This window comes from Pholis gunnellus (assembly GCF_910591455.1).
Source record: "Pholis gunnellus genome assembly, chromosome: 1".
In the NCBI taxonomy this organism is placed as follows: Eukaryota; Metazoa; Chordata; class Actinopteri; order Perciformes; family Pholidae; genus Pholis; species Pholis gunnellus.
In genome coordinates this window covers 12,625,108-12,632,395 of record NC_136528.1, presented here as the reverse complement: position 1 = coordinate 12,632,395, position 7,288 = coordinate 12,625,108, and positions in this window count along the sequence as shown.

Below are 7,288 nucleotides of genomic sequence, written 5' to 3'. Positions count from 1 at the left end.
CATAGGAAAGCTCAAAGGAAACCAAGCGTCAAGCTTTTCCCTTAACAGAAACAAGAGCAGCTTTGGAGCTATTGGGGGAAAAGGGTGGGGGGGGGGGGGGGGGGGGGTCAATGAAGAGGGGAGGGGTAAATGGTCAGTTAACATTGTTGGAATGCAAAAGGGAAGCCCAGTATATGGCGACACAGTTAACTGGTTGTAAGGCTGAGTGCCGTCTAAACAAATGTCACCAGGTTCAGTTCTTTTTGATGAGTCAGTGTATCGCTCAACGGATATTTTTGCTCTGGAAATAACAGAAGCTAAACAGTGGACACTGTATCTGCGCCTTCTGGCTCTGGATACAAGCATACAATGTGAAAAAAAACACATCTAAACTAATATTCCTCGTTGCACACCCAACAGCCTTGCATTCCCTAAGATGGCATGAAGGTTTTTACATTTTCTATTCGGGGGTGTCTCGCCGTGTGTACAGCTGAGCTTTATCCAACATTATACTGACTACATAGGAGAGTGTCCAGAGGTGTTTCACAGCTTATCCATATTTAAGGCCTGGAACTTACTGGCAGGGCTTAGCCTCGGGCACACGAACAACTCCGCCATATATATACAGGAGACAGGGCAGTTGAAGAGGCCACTGTTGACCATTTATTTATGAAATCAAAGCTCTGTGGCAACAAGCTATCCACTCTGAAATGACTTAAAGCGCTTATACCCAAGCTGAATATTTCATCTTTGGATCGCTACTCCTTTTGAGTCCCTTTCAAGGTAGGGGAGCGAGGAGGAAAGACAGAGGGTGAGTAAGAGCATAGAAAGAAAGAGAGGACACTGTAGGTGATGCAAGACCCCTCTCTAACCCAGTCAAAGTAAACAGGTGGGGCTGGCAAAGCAAGCGGAGGAGGGAGGGAGAGGAGGGGGGGGGGAGGGGAGGGAGAGAGGGTGCTGCTTACAGGCCTCCTCAAGGTCAGAAGAAGGAGAAGCTTAGTATTCTTTCTCTCTGTCTTGTCTTGAGCTTGCGCCGGCTCATTCTTTCGTCTCTTGCTCTTTCCCTATCTCCCTCCTTTCCCAGCACAACCATCTCGGAAGCTAAACCTGCACCTTTTATGTGCAGAGTAGAGAAGAAAAATGCTTAGGGGCAAAAAAAAAAAAAAGGGCCTCAGAAAACAAAACGTTGTTGGGCACAGATTTGACAACATCCAGGGAATCTTTCCATCTTTTGAAAGGACTCGATCTGTTATGAAGCCAGGATACAGAGCAGAGAGCCCCGGCTCACTGAAAATGTAAATGCGCACTAGGCAGGCAGAGAGAGCAGTCGCCTACCCCCTTTCTCTCATTCCACCTCCTCCTCCTTTACCTTCACTTTGCTCTCTTTCATTTTGATCTGTCTATCCACGGTCTGTGTGCGAGAGGAGAGGCGGCTGGCAGGTGGCTGTGTGCAAAGGTATTGAGGCCTATGAAATATTTACCAAAGCAATAATGACTCCCTGGACAGAGTGAGTGGAGGAAGAAGGCGAGGAGGGGAGAGGGGAGAGGGGAGGGGCGGGGGAAAGAGTAGGAAGAGAGAAATAGGAGAGTGAAGAGTGCCTGTCTTCTTTTTTGTCAGAAGCAAGGATGAACAAAGATGAAAGAAGCCTTTCAAGACTTTCAAACTTTAGTTGTTCTGTGAATGGAGAATAAAGATTAGTAGTGACACAGTGAAGGGCCTAAAAGTGCAGAGAGCAGTGATAACAAAATCAACGGCAATTGGTGATATTGGTCCCTTATCTTTGACAAAAAGATATGAAATAAATTACAAAACCCTGCTGCTCGATTACTAGTAAAATATTACATTCAAAGAATTTAAAGTGGTAATCATTGGTTTAAGCTACATGCTATTTTAGCAAGCAATCATTGCTGTGGTGTTTTTAGACTCTTTCCAAAGATCACTTGTAAATAAAACCAAGTGTCATGTGTTACGACAGATTATTCCTTCAATTTTCTTCGAGTGAAGTTTGACTTCTAAGTAGTTCTCTTTTGCTTTACTGTCCAGTTCTTCTTCTGTGTACACAAGCACACCATTTCATGTCTGTGAGAAATGGAATGATTTCTCCCAGGAAACACCTGCAACCCAGGACCCTTTGTGATGAGAGAAAGTACTTCTGTGACTTTGATGTATCTATAGCATATTGGACAAATAAATGAAAAACATTTTTTTTTTTTTAAAAGGATGCTTTATAAAGAAAATTGCCTTAAACATACAGTATCAGAACACATACACACACATAAATAAACTATTTTTGTAACATTACCCTCTCCAGGACTGTTGGAGAGTAAAACTTCTAGGACGAGTGCCCCTGTGGTGAGTCTTTAATGCATGGGCCCCATCTTGTTTGCAGACAGGACTCAGCACCACACTGTGGGCCAGTTTGATCCGGACAGCCAGCAGAGCCTGCTTCAGATGAGACAGAGGAAGGAAACGCCACTGCGGTGCTGCTGTTTTCCCTTCATAGCACTACCAGGATGCTGGGGTGGCTCAGAACAACAGTGAGCTCTCTAACCCAAGACTCAGGGTTAAGGATGGAAGGACGGACTGCCTCGGTGTGGCGGAGGTAGGGGGTCCATTTGGATGTGTCTACAATGGGAGTGAGCCGCAGATAGAGAGCAAGGGTTGGGAGAAACAAACATGAACCTTTGCCCTGTTTGACTCTGTATAGGACAGCCGAGGCAGGAGAAGAAATATGCATAAGATAAGTAGAAATGGTTACACTTGAGTTGAGATTTTCTTTCAAGTTGGCCTTATAGTTTTTTGTCTAGAAATCTGAAAATAGAATTAATTAAATTAGAAAGTAGCTTGATACAATGCAAAATGTACCAAAATCAAGAAGATGGAAGAAGATGTGGGAGTTTTTAAATCGAATTAAAGATCGTGTAAGGTACAGCAGGATATTGGTTGAATTTGTTTATTTCAAAGCATTCGACACTAGCGTAGTAGTGGGTACATGGGTTTTCACTTACCTCAGTGGCAATTAAACCAATAATTCCTGCAGTAATATTAATTATGATGTGCCCTCTAAGCTGCAAACACCAATCAGCACAAAAAGTCCAATAATCAGCTCTTGCACAGTCACTTTGAGTAGTTGTTACTGGCATCTTCCCACCACTTTCCTGCAGCGCACTGACTTAGCAGGGCGCTCCACTGCATGTAAGCATGGAAGATTTATGTCAGGCTGCGAGTATGTGTCCAAAACATGACACTCCCTGTGTACTCCCCGAAGCGAGAGGCTACACTTCCTGATCAGCAAGCCTGACACACTGGACAGCTGACCCTTGACCCCTCATTTCACCTGAGTTGCACAGCGACCCCGCCGCCCATTCTCTGGCTCCTGCGAGGTCGCTGGGGTCACAGTTGACACAGCAGTACTGTGTTATGCTGAGCTATGAGAGCCTCCACACATTGGCAACACCCCTTCACTCAGGAAATCGGTGTCAGTACAGCTGTTTGTCTAAATGTGTGTAGACTTCCTTTTCTTGTTCTTTTACATCTTCTTCTTCAAATAATAATAATTATTACAACGCTAATGATGATCCAGCGTTTCTGTGTGAGTCAGTCTGTGTGTCAAGCTTTTCTCGCCTTCACCTTGAGGAAATTCCTTCAATCTAAATATTTATTTTTCTTCCTCCTCTACGTATCTTTATCAATGCAAACATTCATTTCTCCCCATGCAGATATTGCAAAACTAAGACAAATAGGAGGAGGGAGGTGGATAGAAAAGATTGAGCGCCTTTTAGAACAAATGCGTCATGGGGGCCATTCAAAACAAGCCCATCTGTATGATCCATAATTGATCAGCGTGACGGAGTGTAGTGCGGCAGCGCTCATGGGCCACATCTGACAAACGACTAGACACGACCTTAAGAGCTGACCTACACACAACTAGGAGAAGGGGGGGTGGGGGGGGGAATAGAATGAACATACAAGAAAGCCGAGGAGAAAAAAATCCATGCAGCTGAAGTGAAACCGCATTTCGTCTGATGAGCGATGTTAAACAACAACTGGACCGGCGGGCAATTACCATGATTGGAGTGCTGCTGTGCCTTGTGAGAGTCATCGAGACAGACGCAGAGAGACGGAGTTAGTGGAGAGGTATCCCCACCTTCTGCCTTCTCCATTGGCCACAGAGGCCCAGTGCTCATTAGCATGCAAGCTTTTACAGGCCTGGCCAAAGTAGTCAATGCTCTCCACTTTATTTATTAGTAAATAGAGACAGATGGCGATGAGGAGGTGGTATCGACTACCCATAGCCTTTTAAACAAGAATCAATGGCAGGGGTGGAGCACTGAGATGGGGGGCATTAATTCGCTAATATAGCCTTATGAAATGAGCCGGAGTTGTGTTGTGGCTTCTGAGGCTGGATTCTCTCAGTCTGCAAAGCCCATATACAGTGCAGTATACAGCTTTTCTTTTTGTTTGTCATGGCAGGGGGAAAAGATGACTTTACCGTTAACTTACAGGACCTGACAGCTGTCAGCATATTTATAAGCGGATACAATCCCATCGATTAGCCGAGCAGTCGTGTTGCAGGTTTTTATTTTAGTGGCAGAAAAGCATTAGAACGTAGCAGGGCTCGGATCGTGGATCGAAGCACGCACATGTTGTGGTTGTATGTGACAAGGTGAGAGGGCCTTGTAGCCGTCGGGCTGACTGATGCACACACACTGTCGCAGTTTGTCCAGATATGGGGGAGTCAGGACGGCAGACATACACTGCAAATGTCCACATTTACATTTACAGCATGTCCAGTTTAAATTAATCCCACTAGTGGGTATTGATTGTGGGCGTGTGGCTGCAGTAAATGTACCAGTATTTTATGGAATGGAGCGAGAAAGTGCAGAAAAAAAAGAGGAAAAGAAATAATAGAAAGGTGGTAGTGTTAGCGTGAGACACAGACAAATGAAGAAGAAAAAGATGGATAGATAGATAGATAGATAGATAGATATATAGATAGATAAAGACAGAGGTGTTAGGCTCATGTCTCGTCTCTGAGATGCTGCGGAGGCTTGCTGTAGAGCTGCTGTCAGAGGTCATCTCCATCATCTATATTAATAAGTCTTTATCATCTCCCAGCACTGTCTGCCAGCACACAACAGCCCCAATCCAACACAGAACAACTCACCCTACCCAATAACCCCGCAGCCCCCTGCACAGGGACCGGCTGAGCTGCAGTGAGCCAGCGCCTCACACCACCCACCGCCGAGGCAATTAAGAGTTTAACCTGGATGCAGCCCGGGGAATCCAGAGAGAGACTCCAGTCAAATAGAGCAAGGCTCTGCAGAAGGAGAGGCCGAAGGGAGGGAGCCAGAGAAAAGTCAGGTGAGGAATGTATGGAAAAGGAAAGGGAAGGATGATGCAAGAAAGGTAAGAATGGATAGGAAGTGACAGGAGAGCAGGGAGAAAGAGGGAAGGAAACATGTCTGAGTACATAAATAGACTGAAGAACGGCAGAGGCTGGTCGAGGCAGAGAGTGAATCTCAGCACAGTGTACACAACCCTCTCCTCCACGAGAAGAAGGTCACCAGCTCTCTCTGAGGACTCCCTTGAATAAAGTCCCCTAACCTGCACTTCTCTGGGCAAACAACCTCCTCTGCTCTTTATTAACTAAATATGAAGGGACTTTGACCGGGGTACAAAAATTCAATATTTTTCCCCCACCAAATATTTAAACCAAGCAAATAAACAGACAAATAAATAGATCTCCTCTGCCAGGGGAGAGCGGGCCAGTCGGTCCCCTGGATGTAATTTGACGGCCCACTTACTTGGAGGGCCAGAGCCCAGTGCTACTCAGACACTCATTTGAAGAGCTGTCAATCAAGGGGCAGCCGAGTTGACGTTGGGGATATGTATATGTCTGTGTCTGTTTGTGTGTGTGTGTGTGTGTGTGTGTGGGGGGGGGTTTGAGGGCTGGCCTGCAAATCATCCTCAAGGTTGGAGCAGATAAGGTGAGCGTCTCTCCTGATGAATACCTCACACATTACTGCTCTCCATACCTCTTTTAAACTATCCCTCCGCCCTCCTCATATCCATTCCTTACCACTTCTACCCTGCCCATCAAATCGCCTAATATTCACCATTTTATCATGTCGGTCTCCTGGTGATGCATTAAACATGGCAGCGGTGTAGAAGCAGAGATATGCAGCTGCTAATTCTGTGCAAATGATTAAGATTTAAATTGCTGTTTGAAGGCCTATACCTCTAATGTTTACACCTATGCTCCTTCTGTCTACCTTTCTTTCCTTTTGAAATATTTTTTCCCTCAATTTTTGACATTAGGCAGTGTTGTGACCTACCCCTTTCCTTAAGGTAGTTTTACTTGTTTAGGCTAAAGTACCTGTACTGATCTGTTTTCCTTTGATGTTACGGGTTAATCTTGGTGTTTGACTTCTTCTTCTCCTCCTTCTCCCCTTGGCCTGTCTTTCTAAAATGAAGTGATGCTAGCCTAAGTCTTTTCTCCCTCCTGCTGGGTAGGGAGTGGTGGTGGTGGTGGTGGTAGGGGGGTGTCGGGGGCTAGGGGCTGGCGATATCAAAAAGTCCTTTCATCCATTTTAGATGAGATGCAGATGACTCAATTATGCTTGGCTGGACATCAAGTCCACTGGGTGGACAAGCTGCTAACGCTGGAAAGCGATCCATTTAATCCCACTGATATGAATGGCAGGGCGCTAACAGGGCTTGCAATGGTAAGAGAGTGAGACAGGTATGAGCGGAGATGCATCAGCGACGCTCTGGAGAAACAGCAAGCAGTGCACATGAAAACGGGGGATGAGGCCTCGGTAGCGAAGGAGAGACGGGAGGGAAGAGAAGGATGTCAAGATGCTATCCGCAGTATTTTAGTACCATTAAAATTTAGACCAAGTTGCTACAACACACTTTTGTTACGTTATGTCACCGATGAAAGCAGAGAGAACTGGCATTATGCTAGAATAATGGAATAGAAATAAAGTTGAGCGTTATCTGACAAGCAAGGCTCGTTTAGTACTTCCAGTTTATTTCTGCTATCAGATCAAATGCCAACGGACGAATTGGCAGTTTCGCCTACAAAGTCTACAAAGTCTCCCAATCTTCTTGCTCACAACCTTTTTTTGTTCACGGCAATCATGAAGATGTATCTAAATCTATCCAGAAATCATTTAATTCAAATTAAAATGTGAAAATGCTACAAATATGACTTGTTTATTAATAAGGAAGCCCCTTTTGATTGGACTGTAACTGAAGATTGAGTGGAACATTTGACCAGAGGTGTGCGAAAATGGGTCAGCC